The sequence below is a fragment of the Phyllobates terribilis genome, unplaced genomic scaffold (genome assembly GCF_046119375.1).
Source record: "Phyllobates terribilis strain yellow unplaced genomic scaffold, ASM4611937v1 Scaffold_40__1_contigs__length_11209783, whole genome shotgun sequence".
NCBI classification, from domain to species: domain Eukaryota; kingdom Metazoa; phylum Chordata; class Amphibia; order Anura; family Dendrobatidae; genus Phyllobates; species Phyllobates terribilis.
Window position 1 is genome coordinate 4,846,446 of NW_027362800.1, and position 13,172 is coordinate 4,859,617.

Genomic DNA, 13,172 nt, shown 5'->3' on the forward strand with positions numbered 1-13,172 from the left:
AAATGAAAGAAGTCAGTGTTCCAGCAGAGGGAGACAACGTTTCAGAAAAGGCATTGTAGCAAACCAAAAAAGAAATTTTAAGCGCAGCAGAGTAACCAGCTCACATACCTGTTAGCTCAGGTGAGTTTAAAAGGCTGCTGTTGATAACAAGGGCATTTGCTAAATAGATGGTGTGTGTGCAACAATATACTGAAAGGTCAATTATATTGTGCAGCTTATCTCACCACCTGTAGTTATTTAGGTGAAAGCTCCAAAATGCTTGCCTAATATGTCTGTTTATCCAAAAGGAAGTATAGAGGGAGAGCTAGATAGATAGCATTGCATTACATTACATTACATGGCAATGCAATGCGCAGTTGCTGAAGTTGAACCAAAATAACCTTGTCATCTGGCTTCTGCAACTTTTAACATGAAAAATCCAATGAGGAGAAGAAAAGCAAAGCCAAAGAGTCCATCCCAAAATCCGACAAACAAGCAAAATGAACAAAAAGCATTGAATTCAATTCTTTCTGATTTTAGAAACTGCATTAAAGAAGGGGTGCACCGGTCCTGGAGATACTGCAATACCAGGTCAATGCGTGGAGTGGACAGAGCAAGCTCTTTTTCCATCTCCCTGTTCTAAAAATCCATTTAATATATGGTCCCCAGATAGGGGACGTATCAGATATTAAACTGATAAGAACAGATACTACACTTGATCTTAGCCAAAAGGCCGAGAAGCGATAACCAGAATTGGTTTCCGACTACGGTGCCACCCAAGGATTCTGAAAAGTCCATTTGTGGAGATGGCCACCTGGACTCCCGTTAAGAAGACATGCTGTCAACCTCTAGATCCCTCACATGCCTGCACTTTTCGGCTTGCTGCTGCTGCAATCCACGCGTTTTAGATCTGCATAACTCCACCTCTTTTAGCACAGTACCCTCAACCCCCGGCTGTTCCCACCCGCCTCAACACCGTTGGAAGGGAGGAGAACCAATTAAGGCGGGGGGGGGGTGGAACGAGCAGCTGTCTACCCTTAGCAGGAGGGTTGCTGATTAATTACCTCTCCTGCTGCTGCTGCTGCTGGCTGTCCAGCAGCAGACTGAAGGTGGCTGCTGCTGTGCGCAGGTATATAAAGGCTCAGAGCCTATTATGACACGCGCAGCCAGCGTTCCATTGCCACATTCCGTCTACTGCAGGCGGGATACCTGGATGGCTGAATGTCACTGAGAAGCTCACAGAGACCGCCATAAGCAACAGTTTAAAAGAATGCCACAGACTAATCAACCAAACTTTTTGGGTTGGTTTCTCTTTTATAGTCTGCAGGCATTAAATGAAAGAAGTCAGTGTTCCAGCAGAGGGAGACAACGTTTCAGAAAAGGCATTGTAGCAAACCAAAAAAGAAATTTTAAGCGCAGCAGAGTAACCAGCTCACATACCTGTTAGCTCAGGTGAGTTTAAAAGGCTGCTGTTGATAACAAGGGCATTTGCTAAATAGATGGTGTGTGTGCAACAATATACTGAAAGGTCAATTATATTGTGCAGCTTATCTCACCACCTGTAGTTATTTAGGTGAAAGCTCCAAAATGCTTGCCTAATATGTCTGTTTATCCAAAAGGAAGTATAGAGGGAGAGCTAGATAGATAGCATTGCATTACATTACATTACATGGCAATGCAATGCACAGTTGCTGAAGTTGAACCAAAATGAGCTTGTCATCTGGCTTCTGCAACTTTTAACATGAAAAATCCAATGAGGAGAAGAAAAGCAAAGCCAAAGAGTCCATCCCAAAATCCGACAAACAAGCAAAATGAACAAAAAGCATTGAATTCAATTCTTTCTGATTTTAGAAACTGCATTAAAGAAGGGGTGCACCGGTCCTGGAGATACTGCAATACCAGGTCAATGCGTGGAGTGGACAGAGCAAGCTCTTTTTCCATCTCCCTGTTCTAAAAATCCATTTAATATATGGTCCCCAGATAGGGGACGTATCAGATATTAAACTGATAAGAACAGATACTTCACTTGATCTTAGCCAAAAGGCCGAGAAGCGATAACCAGAATTGGTTTCCGACTACGGTGCCACCCAAGGATTCTGAAAAGTCCATTTGTGGAGATGGCCACCTGGACTCCCGTTAAGAAGACATGCTGTCAACCTCTAGATCCCTCACATGCCTGCACTTTTCGGCTTGCTGCTGCTGCAATCCACGCGTTTTAGATCTGCATAACTCCACCTCTTTTAGCACAGTACCCTCAACCCCCGGCTGTTCCCACCCGCCTCAACACCGTTGGAAGGGAGGAGAACCAATTAAGGCCGGGGGGGGGGGGTGGAACGAGCAGCTGTCTACCCTTAGCAGGAGGGTTGCTGATTAATTACCTCTCCTGCTGCTGCTGCTGCTGGCTGTCCAGCAGCAGACTGAAGGTGGCTGCTGCTGTGCGCAGGTATATAAAGGCTCAGAGCCTATTATGACACGCGCAGCCAGCGTTCCATTGCCACATTCCGTCTACTGCAGGCGGGATACCTGGATGGCTGAATGTCACTGAGAAGCTCACAGAGACCGCCATAAGCAACAGTTTAAAAGAATGCCACAGACTAATCAACCAAACTTTTTGGGTTGGTTTCTCTTTTATAGTTTGCAGGCATTAAATGAAAGAAGTCAGTGTTCCAGCAGAGGGAGACAACGTTTCAGAAAAGGCATTGTAGCAAACCAAAAAAGAAATTTTAAGCGCAGCAGAGTAACCAGCTCACATACCTGTTAGCTCAGGTGAGTTTAAAAGGCTGCTGTTGATAACAAGGGCATTTGCTAAATAGATGGTGTGTGTGCAACAATATACTGAAAGGTCAATTATATTGTGCAGCTTATCTCACCACCTGTAGTTATTTAGGTGAAAGCTCCAAAATGCTTGCCTAATATGTCTGTTTATCCAAAAGGAAGTATAGAGGGAGAGCTAGATAGATAGCATTGCATTACATTACATTACATGGCAATGCAATGCACAGTTGCTGAAGTTGAACCAAAATGAGCTTGTCATCTGGCTTCTGCAACTTTTAACATGAAAAATCCAATGAGGAGAAGAAAAGCAAAGCCAAAGAGTCCATCCCAAAATCCGACAAACAAGCAAAATGAACAAAAAGCATTGAATTCAATTCTTTCTGATTTTAGAAACTGCATTAAAGAAGGGGTGCACCGGTCCTGGAGATACTGCAATACCAGGTCAATGCGTGGAGTGGACAGAGCAAGCTCTTTTTCCATCTCCCTGTTCTAAAAATCCATTTAATATATGGTCCCCAGATAGGGGACGTATCAGATATTAAACTGATAAGAACAGATACTACACTTGATCTTAGCCAAAAGGCCGAGAAGCGATAACCAGAATTGGTTTCCGACTACGGTGCCACCCAAGGATTCTGAAAAGTCCATTTGTGGAGATGGCCACCTGGACTCCCGTTAAGAAGACATGCTGTCAACCTCTAGATCCCTCACATGCCTGCACTTTTCGGCTTGCTGCTGCTGCAATCCACGCGTTTTAGATCTGCATAACTCCACCTCTTTTAGCACAGTACCCTCAACCCCCGGCTGTTCCCACCCGCCTCAACACCGTTGGAAGGGAGGAGAACCAATTAAGGCGGGGGGGTACGGTGGAACGAGCAGCTGTCTACCCTTAGCAGGAGGGTTGCTGATTAATTACCTCTCCTGCTGCTGCTGCTGCTGGCTGTCCAGCAGCAGACTGAAGGTGGCTGCTGCTGTGCGCAGGTATATAAAGGCTCAGAGCCTATTATGACACGCGCAGCCAGCGTTCCATTGCCACATTCCGTCTACTGCAGGCGGGATACCTGGATGGCTGAATGTCACTGAGAAGCTCACAGAGACCGCCATAAGCAACAGTTTAAAAGAATGTCACAGACTAATCAACCAAACTTTTTGGGTTGGTTTCTCTTTTATAGTCTGCAGGCATTAAATGAAAGAAGTCAGTGTTCCAGCAGAGGGAGACAACGTTTCAGAAAAGGCATTGTAGCAAACCAAAAAAGAAATTTTAAGCGCAGCAGAGTAACCAGCTCACATACCTGTTAGCTCAGGTGAGTTTAAAAGGCTGCTGTTGATAACAAGGGCATTTGCTAAATAGATGGTGTGTGTGCAACAATATACTGAAAGGTCAATTATATTGTGCAGCTTATCTCACCACCTGTAATTATTTAGGTGAAAGCTCCAAAATGCTTGCCTAATATGTCTGTTTATCCAAAAGGAAGTATAGAGGGAGAGCTAGATAGATAGCATTGCATTACATTACATTACGTGGCAATGCAATGCACAGTTGCTGAAGTTGAACCAAAATGAGCTTGTCATCTGGCTTCTGCAACTTTTAACATGAAAAATCCAATGAGGAGAAGAAAAGCAAAGCCAAAGAGTCCATCCCAAAATCCGACAAACAAGCAAAATGAACAAAAAGCATTGAATTCAATTCTTTCTGATTTTAGAAACTGCATTAAAGAAGGGGTGCACCGGTCCTGGAGATACTGCAATACCAGGTCAATGCGTGGAGTGGACAGAGCAAGCTCTTTTTCCATCTCCCTGTTCTAAAAATCCATTTAATATATGGTCCCCAGATAGGGGACGTATCAGATATTAAACTGATAAGAACAGATACTACACTTGATCTTAGCCAAAAGGCCGAGAAGCGATAACCAGAATTGGTTTCCGACTACGGTGCCACCCAAGGATTCTGAAAAGTCCATTTGTGGAGATGGCCACCTGGACTCCCGTTAAGAAGACATGCTGTCAACCTCTAGATCCCTCACATGCCTGCACTTTTCGGCTTGCTGCTGCTGCAATCCACGCGTTTTAGATCTGCATAACTCCACCTCTTTTAGCACAGTACCCTCAACCCCCGGCTGTTCCCACCCGCCTCAACACCGTTGGAAGGGAGGAGAACCAATTAAGGCGGGGGGGGGGGTGGAACGAGCAGCTGTCTACCCTTAGCAGGAGGGTTGCTGATTAATTACCTCTCCTGCTGCTGCTGCTGCTGGCTGTCCAGCAGCAGACTGAAGGTGGCTGCTGCTGTGCGCAGGTATATAAAGGCTCAGAGCCTATTATGACACGCGCAGCCAGCGTTCCATTGCCACATTCCGTCTACTGCAGGCGGGATACCTGGATGGCTGAATGTCACTGAGAAGCTCACAGAGACCGCCATAAGCAACAGTTTAAAAGAATGTCACAGACTAATCAACCAAACTTTTTGGGTTGGTTTCTCTTTTATAGTCTGCAGGCATTAAATGAAAGAAGTCAGTGTTCCAGCAGAGGGAGACAACGTTTCAGAAAAGGCATTGTAGCAAACCAAAAAAGAAATTTTAAGCGCAGCAGAGTAACCAGCTCACATACCTGTTAGCTCAGGTGAGTTTAAAAGGCTGCTGTTGATAACAAGGGCATTTGCTAAATAGATGGTGTGTGTGCAACAATATACTGAAAGGTCAATTATATTGTGCAGCTTATCTCACCACCTGTAATTATTTAGGTGAAAGCTCCAAAATGCTTGCCTAATATGTCTGTTTATCCAAAAGGAAGTATAGAGGGAGAGCTAGATAGATAGCATTGCATTACATTACATTACGTGGCAATGCAATGCACAGTTGCTGAAGTTGAACCAAAATGAGCTTGTCATCTGGCTTCTGCAACTTTTAACATGAAAAATCCAATGAGGAGAAGAAAAGCAAAGCCAAAGAGTCCATCCCAAAATCCGACAAACAAGCAAAATGAACAAAAAGCATTGAATTCAATTCTTTCTGATTTTAGAAACTGCATTAAAGAAGGGGTGCACCGGTCCTGGAGATACTGCAATACCAGGTCAATGCGTGGAGTGGACAGAGCAAGCTCTTTTTCCATCTCCCTGTTCTAAAAATCCATTTAATATATGGTCCCCAGATAGGGGACGTATCAGATATTAAACTGATAAGAACAGATACTACACTTGATCTTAGCCAAAAGGCCGAGAAGCGATAACCAGAATTGGTTTCCGACTACGGTGCCACCCAAGGATTCTGAAAAGTCCATTTGTGGAGATGGCCACCTGGACTCCCGTTAAGAAGACATGCTGTCAACCTCTAGATCCCTCACATGCCTGCACTTTTCGGCTTGCTGCTGCTGCAATCCACGCGTTTTAGATCTGCATAACTCCACCTCTTTTAGCACAGTACCCTCAACCCCCGGCTGTTCCCACTCGCCTCAACACCGTTGGAAGGGAGGAGAACCAATTAAGGCGGGGGGGGGGGTGGAACGAGCAGCTGTCTACCCTTAGCAGGAGGGTTGCTGATTAATTACCTCTCCTGCTGCTGCTGCTGCTGGCTGTCCAGCAGCAGACTGAAGGTGGCTGCTGCTGTGCGCAGGTATATAAAGGCTCAGAGCCTATTATGACACGCGCAGCCAGCGTTCCATTGCCACATTCCGTCTACTGCAGGCGGGATACCTGGATGGCTGAATGTCACTGAGAAGCTCACAGAGACCGCCATAAGCAACAGTTTAAAAGAATGCCACAGACTAATCAACCAAACTTTTTGGGTTGGTTTCTCTTTTATAGTCTGCAGGCATTAAATGAAAGAAGTCAGTGTTCCAGCAGATGGAGACAACGTTTCAGAAAAGGCATTGTAGCAAACCAAAAAAGAAATTTTAAGCGCAGCAGAGTAACCAGCTCACATACCTGTTAGCTCAGGTGAGTTTAAAAGGCTGCTGTTGATAACAAGGGCATTTGCTAAATAGATGGTGTGTGTGCAACAATATACTGAAAGGTCAATTATATTGTGCAGCTTATCTCACCACCTGTAGTTATTTAGGTGAAAGCTCCAAAATGCTTGCCTAATATGTCTGTTTATCCAAAAGGAAGTATAGAGGGAGAGCTAGATAGATAGCATTGCATTACATTACATTACATGGCAATGCAATGCACAGTTGCTGAAGTTGAACCAAAATGAGCTTGTCATCTGGCTTCTGCAACTTTTAACATGAAAAATCCAATGAGGAGAAGAAAAGCAAAGCCAAAGAGTCCATCCCAAAATCCGACAAACAAGCAAAATGAACAAAAAGCATTGAATTCAATTCTTTCTGATTTTAGAAACTGCATTAAAGAAGGGGTGCACCGGTCCTGGAGATACTGCAATACCAGGTCAATGCGTGGAGTGGACAGAGCAAGCTCTTTTTCCATCTCCCTGTTCTAAAAATCCATTTAATATATGGTCCCCAGATAGGGGACGTATCAGATATTAAACTGATAAGAACAGATACTACACTTGATCTTAGCCAAAAGGCCGAGAAGCGATAACCAGAATTGGTTTCCGACTACGGTGCCACCCAAGGATTCTGAAAAGTCCATTTGTGGAGATGGCCACCTGGACTCCCGTTAAGAAGACATGCTGTCAACCTCTAGATCCCTCACATGCCTGCACTTTTCGGCTTGCTGCTGCTGCAATCCACGCGTTTTAGATCTGCATAACTCCACCTCTTTTAGCACAGTACCCTCAACCCCCGGCTGTTCCCACCCGCCTCAACACCGTTGGAAGGGAGGAGAACCAATTAAGGCGGGGGGGGGGTGGAACGAGCAGCTGTCTACCCTTAGCAGGAGGGTTGCTGATTAATTACCTCTCCTGCTGCTGCTGCTGCTGGCTGTCCAGCAGCAGACTGAAGGTGGCTGCTGCTGTGCGCAGGTATATAAAGGCTCAGAGCCTATTATGACACGCGCAGCCAGCGTTCCATTGCCACATTCCGTCTACTGCAGGCGGGATACCTGGATGGCTGAATGTCAGTGAGAAGCTCACAGAGACCGCCATAAGCAACAGTTTAAAAGAATGCCACAGACTAATCAACCAAACTTTTTGGGTTGGTTTCTCTTTTATAGTCTGCAGGCATTAAATGAAAGAAGTCAGTGTTCCAGCAGAGGGAGACAACGTTTCAGAAAAGGCATTGTAGCAAACCAAAAAAGAAATTTTAAGCGCAGCAGAGTAACCAGCTCACATACCTGTTAGCTCAGGTGAGTTTAAAAGGCTGCTGTTGATAACAAGGGCATTTGCTAAATAGATGGTGTGTGTGCAACAATATACTGAAAGGTCAATTATATTGTGCAGCTTATCTCACCACCTGTAGTTATTTAGGTGAAAGCTCCAAAATGCTTGCCTAATATGTCTGTTTATCCAAAAGGAAGTATAGAGGGAGAGCTAGATAGATAGCATTGCATTACATTACATTACATGGCAATGCAATGCACAGTTGCTGAAGTTGAACCAAAATGAGCTTGTCATCTGGCTTCTGCAACTTTTAACATGAAAAATCCAATGAGGAGAAGAAAAGCAAAGCCAAAGAGTCCATCCCAAAATCCGACAAACAAGCAAAATGAACAAAAAGCATTGAATTCAATTCTTTCTGATTTTAGAAACTGCATTAAAGAAGGGGTGCACCGGTCCTGGAGATACTGCAATACCAGGTCAATGCGTGGAGTGGACAGAGCAAGCTCTTTTTCCATCTCCCTGTTCTAAAAATCCATTTAATATATGGTCCCCAGATAGGGGACGTATCAGATATTAAACTGATAAGAACAGATTTTTTTTTTTTTTTGAAAGCCCGAATTCGTGTACAAAACCCGAGTGCGCTTAAAAAAGTGACAAGTGCCACAAAAAAAGTGCACTAGAATGCTGGTCTTCTTGAAACCCTCTCCAAAAGGAGAAGGGTCCCCCAAACCATTCCCCGTCCCTCCGAGCCAAAAGGCCACAGCGAGGAACAGGGACAAAAAGCCACCTCCAGCCGAAGCCAGAGGCGACCCAATCATACCCCCAGCACCTGCCCGAGTTCTCACCCGAGCAAGGCACTGGGAGCCAAAGACTGTGCTCCCCTCCCGGAAGAGGGGAGCCAACAACGCTCTCCTCCCGAAAGAGGAGAGCCAGGGGGGTTCAGGGGGGAGCGGAACCTGATGGCCACACACTCCCCCCCTAGACCTGCCAAGAGAGGAACCCGTAAGGGAACCGCATCCCGACAAAATCCTAGTAGGCCGTGACACACGTGAATAAGTGGACACACAGTGACAAAGAAATTAAATAAATAGTGAAGGTTTCACAGTATAATACTGCCCGGACCTTCAACCGGGAATTGAAAAATTCCCCATCCTAAGGCCAGAAGGCCCGGAATAAGGGTGTGTGCGAAGAAAGAAAATTTGAAGTGCTTGTGCAAATGTGCCATAAACTCAAGTGGGGTTCCCAATCCCAGTGAGTTAAGGCACCCCAGGGTCACCACTCCTGGGGCACTTCACACTTCGGGCTTTCGATCTTCCCCGGCCCAATGGCGTCGATCCTGGGGGGCCATGCTTTCCACCAGATGACTATATTAGCCACCTGGCGTACTAACAAGCGCCTAAACCCCAGTGTGCATAATGTATCAATCTACTAGGGCGGCCAACATCCAAAACCGCCTTTTCGAAAGATACTACACTTGATCTTAGCCAAAAGGCCGAGAAGCGATAACCAGAATTGGTTTCCGACTACGGTGCCACCCAAGGATTCTGAAAAGTCCATTTGTGGAGATGGCCACCTGGACTCCCGTTAAGAAGACATGCTGTCAACCTCTAGATCCCTCACATGCCTGCACTTTTCGGCTTGCTGCTGCTGCAATCCACGCGTTTTAGATCTGCATAACTCCACCTCTTTTAGCACAGTACCCTCAACCCCCGGCTGTTCCCACCCGCCTCAACACCGTTGGAAGGGAGGAGAACCAATTAAGGCGGGGGGGGGTGGAACGAGCAGCTGTCTACCCTTAGCAGGAGGGTTGCTGATTAATTACCTCTCCTGCTGCTGCTGCTGCTGGCTGTCCAGCAGCAGACTGAAGGTGGCTGCTGCTGTGCGCAGGTATATAAAGGCTCAGAGCCTATTATGACACGCGCAGCCAGCGTTCCATTGCCACATTCCGTCTACTGCAGGCGGGATACCTGGATGGCTGAATGTCACTGAGAAGCTCACAGAGACCGCCATAAGCAACAGTTTAAAAGAATGCCACAGACTAATCAACCAAACTTTTTGGGTTGGTTTCTCTTTTATAGTCTGCAGGCATTAAATGAAAGAAGTCAGTGTTCCAGCAGAGGGAGACAACGTTTCAGAAAAGGCATTGTAGCAAACCAAAAAAGAAATTTTAAGCGCAGCAGAGTAACCAGCTCACATACCTGTTAGCTCAGGTGAGTTTAAAAGGCTGCTGTTGATAACAAGGGCATTTGCTAAATAGATGGTGTGTGTGCAACAATATACTGAAAGGTCAATTATATTGTGCAGCTTATCTCACCACCTGTAGTTATTTAGGTGAAAGCTCCAAAATGCTTGCCTAATATGTCTGTTTATCCAAAAGGAAGTATAGAGGGAGAGCTAGATAGATAGCATTGCATTACATTACATTACATGGCAATGCAATGCACAGTTGCTGAAGTTGAACCAAAATGAGCTTGTCATCTGGCTTCTGCAACTTTTAACATGAAAAATCCAATGAGGAGAAGAAAAGCAAAGCCAAAGAGTCCATCCCAAAATCCGACAAACAAGCAAAATGAACAAAAAGCATTGAATTCAATTCTTTCTGATTTTAGAAACTGCATTAAAGAAGGGGTGCACCGGTCCTGGAGATACTGCAATACCAGGTCAATGCGTGGAGTGGACAGAGCAAGCTCTTTTTCCATCTCCCTGTTCTAAAAATCCATTTAATATATGGTCCCCAGATAGGGGACGTATCAGATATTAAACTGATAAGAACAGATACTACACTTGATCTTAGCCAAAAGGCCGAGAAGCGATAACCAGAATTGGTTTCCGACTACGATGCCACCCAAGGATTCTGAAAAGTCCATTTGTGGAGATGGCCACCTGGACTCCCGTTAAGAAGACATGCTGTCAACCTCTAGATCCCTCACATGCCTGCACTTTTCGGCTTGCTGCTGCTGCAATCCACGCGTTTTAGATCTGCATAACTCCACCTCTTTTAGCACAGTACCCTCAACCCCCGGCTGTTCCCACCCGCCTCAACACCGTTGGAAGGGAGGAGAACCAATTAAGGCGGGGGGGGGGGGGGGTGGAACGAGCAGCTGTCTACCCTTAGCAGGAGGGTTGCTGATTAATTACCTCTCCTGCTGCTGCTGCTGCTGGCTGTCCAGCAGCAGACTGAAGGTGGCTGCTGCTGTGCGCAGGTATATAAAGGCTCAGAGCCTATTATGACACGCGCAGCCAGCGTTCCATTGCCACATTCCGTCTACTGCAGGCGGGATACCTGGATGGCTGAATGTCACTGAGAAGCTCACAGAGACCGCCATAAGCAACAGTTTAAAAGAATGCCACAGACTAATCAACCAAACTTTTTGGGTTGGTTTCTCTTTTATAGTCTGCAGGCATTAAATGAAAGAAGTCAGTGTTCCAGCAGAGGGAGACAACGTTTCAGAAAAGGCATTGTAGCAAACCAAAAAAGAAATTTTAAGCGCAGCAGAGTAACCAGCTCACATACCTGTTAGCTCAGGTGAGTTTAAAAGGCTGCTGTTGATAACAAGGGCATTTGCTAAATAGATGGTGTGTGTGCAACAATATACTGAAAGGTCAATTATATTGTGCAGCTTATCTCACCACCTGTAGTTATTTAGGTGAAAGCTCCAAAATGCTTGCCTAATATGTCTGTTTATCCAAAAGGAAGTATAGAGGGAGAGCTAGATAGATAGCATTGCATTACATTACATTACATGGCAATGCAATGCACAGTTGCTGAAGTTGAACCAAAATGAGCTTGTCATCTGGCTTCTGCAACTTTTAACATGAAAAATCCAATGAGGAGAAGAAAAGCAAAGCCAAAGAGTCCATCCCAAAATCCGACAAACAAGCAAAATGAACAAAAAGCATTGAATTCAATTCTTTCTGATTTTAGAAACTGCATTAAAGAAGGGGTGCACCGGTCCTGGAGATACTGCAATACCAGGTCAATGCGTGGAGTGGACAGAGCAAGCTCTTTTTCCATCTCCCTGTTCTAAAAATCCATTTAATATATGGTCCCCAGATAGGGGACGTATCAGATATTAAACTGATAAGAACAGATACTACACTTGATCTTAGCCAAAAGGCCGAGAAGCGATAACCAGAATTGGTTTCCGACTACGGTGCCACCCAAGGATTCTGAAAAGTCCATTTGTGGAGATGGCCACCTGGACTCCCGTTAAGAAGACATGCTGTCAACCTCTAGATCCCTCACATGCCTGCACTTTTCGGCTTGCTGCTGCTGCAATCCACGCGTTTTAGATCTGCATAACTCCACCTCTTTTAGCACAGTACCCTCAACCCCCGGCTGTTCCCACCCGCCTCAACACCGTTGGAAGGGAGGAGAACCAATTAAGGCGGGGGCGGGGTGGAACGAGCAGCTGTCTACCCTTAGCAGGAGGGTTGCTGATTAATTACCTCTCCTGCTGCTGCTGCTGCTGGCTGTCCAGCAGCAGACTGAAGGTGGCTGCTGCTGTGCGCAGGTATATAAAGGCTCAGAGCCTATTATGACACGCGCAGCCAGCGTTCCATTGCCACATTCCGTCTACTGCAGGTGGGATACCTGGATGGCTGAATGTCACTGAGAAGCTCACAGAGACCCCCATAAGCAACAGTTTAAAAGAATGCCACAGACTAATCAACCAAACTTTTTGGGTTGGTTTCTCTTTTATAGTCTGCAGGCATTAAATGAAAGAAGTCAGTGTTCCAGCAGAGGGAGACAACGTTTCAGAAAAGGCATTGTAGCAAACCAAAAAAGAAATTTTAAGCGCAGCAGAGTAACCAGCTCACATACCTGTTAGCTCAGGTGAGTTTAAAAGGCTGCTGTTGATAACAAGGGCATTTGCTAAATAGATGGTGTGTGTGCAACAATATACTGAAAGGTCAATTATATTGTGCAGCTTATCTCACCACCTGTAGTTATTTAGGTGTAAGCTCCAAAATGCTTGCCTAATATGTCTGTTTATCCAAAAGGAAGTATAGAGGGAGAGCTAGATAGATAGCATTGCATTACATTACATTACATGGCAATGCAATGCACAGTTGCTGAAGTTGAACCAAAATGAGCTTGTCATCTGGCTTCTGCAACTTTTAACATGAAAAATCCAATGAGGAGAAGAAAAGCAAAGCCAAAGAGTCCATCCCAAAATCCGACAAACAAGCAAAATGAACAAA

General features: G+C 45.4%; 8 non-coding genes and 2 pseudogenes across 8 annotated transcripts; all 10 read right to left on the bottom strand.

Annotated features, from left to right (window-relative positions):
* Nucleotides 1–533: 533 nt before the first annotated feature.
* On the bottom strand, nucleotides 534–724 carry LOC141187638 (U2 spliceosomal RNA). The gene has a single exon (XR_012261805.1). It is a non-coding gene; the product is annotated as a U2 spliceosomal RNA (small nuclear RNA).
* Nucleotides 725–1,844: 1,120 nt separating this feature from the next.
* On the bottom strand, nucleotides 1,845–2,035 carry LOC141184850 (U2 spliceosomal RNA). Its single transcript, XR_012259566.1, has one exon. It is a non-coding gene; the product is annotated as a U2 spliceosomal RNA (small nuclear RNA).
* A 1,123-nt stretch (nucleotides 2,036–3,158) lies between these two features.
* LOC141187640 (U2 spliceosomal RNA) lies at nucleotides 3,159–3,349 on the bottom strand. The gene has a single exon (XR_012261806.1). It is a non-coding gene; the product is annotated as a U2 spliceosomal RNA (small nuclear RNA).
* A 1,122-nt stretch (nucleotides 3,350–4,471) lies between these two features.
* Nucleotides 4,472–4,662, bottom strand: LOC141187641 (U2 spliceosomal RNA). The gene has a single exon (XR_012261807.1). It is a non-coding gene; the product is annotated as a U2 spliceosomal RNA (small nuclear RNA).
* Nucleotides 4,663–5,783: 1,121 nt separating this feature from the next.
* LOC141187642 (U2 spliceosomal RNA) lies at nucleotides 5,784–5,974 on the bottom strand. The gene has a single exon (XR_012261808.1). It is a non-coding gene; the product is annotated as a U2 spliceosomal RNA (small nuclear RNA).
* Nucleotides 5,975–7,095: 1,121 nt separating this feature from the next.
* On the bottom strand, nucleotides 7,096–7,286 carry LOC141187643 (U2 spliceosomal RNA). Its single transcript, XR_012261809.1, has one exon. It is a non-coding gene; the product is annotated as a U2 spliceosomal RNA (small nuclear RNA).
* Nucleotides 7,287–8,406: 1,120 nt separating this feature from the next.
* Nucleotides 8,407–8,585, bottom strand: LOC141185923 (U2 spliceosomal RNA; annotated as a pseudogene).
* A 794-nt stretch (nucleotides 8,586–9,379) lies between these two features.
* LOC141186212 (U2 spliceosomal RNA) lies at nucleotides 9,380–9,471 on the bottom strand (annotated as a pseudogene).
* Nucleotides 9,472–10,590: 1,119 nt separating this feature from the next.
* On the bottom strand, nucleotides 10,591–10,781 carry LOC141187644 (U2 spliceosomal RNA). The gene has a single exon (XR_012261810.1). It is a non-coding gene; the product is annotated as a U2 spliceosomal RNA (small nuclear RNA).
* Nucleotides 10,782–11,906: 1,125 nt separating this feature from the next.
* Nucleotides 11,907–12,097, bottom strand: LOC141187645 (U2 spliceosomal RNA). Its single transcript, XR_012261811.1, has one exon. It is a non-coding gene; the product is annotated as a U2 spliceosomal RNA (small nuclear RNA).
* Nucleotides 12,098–13,172: the final 1,075 nt, after the last annotated feature.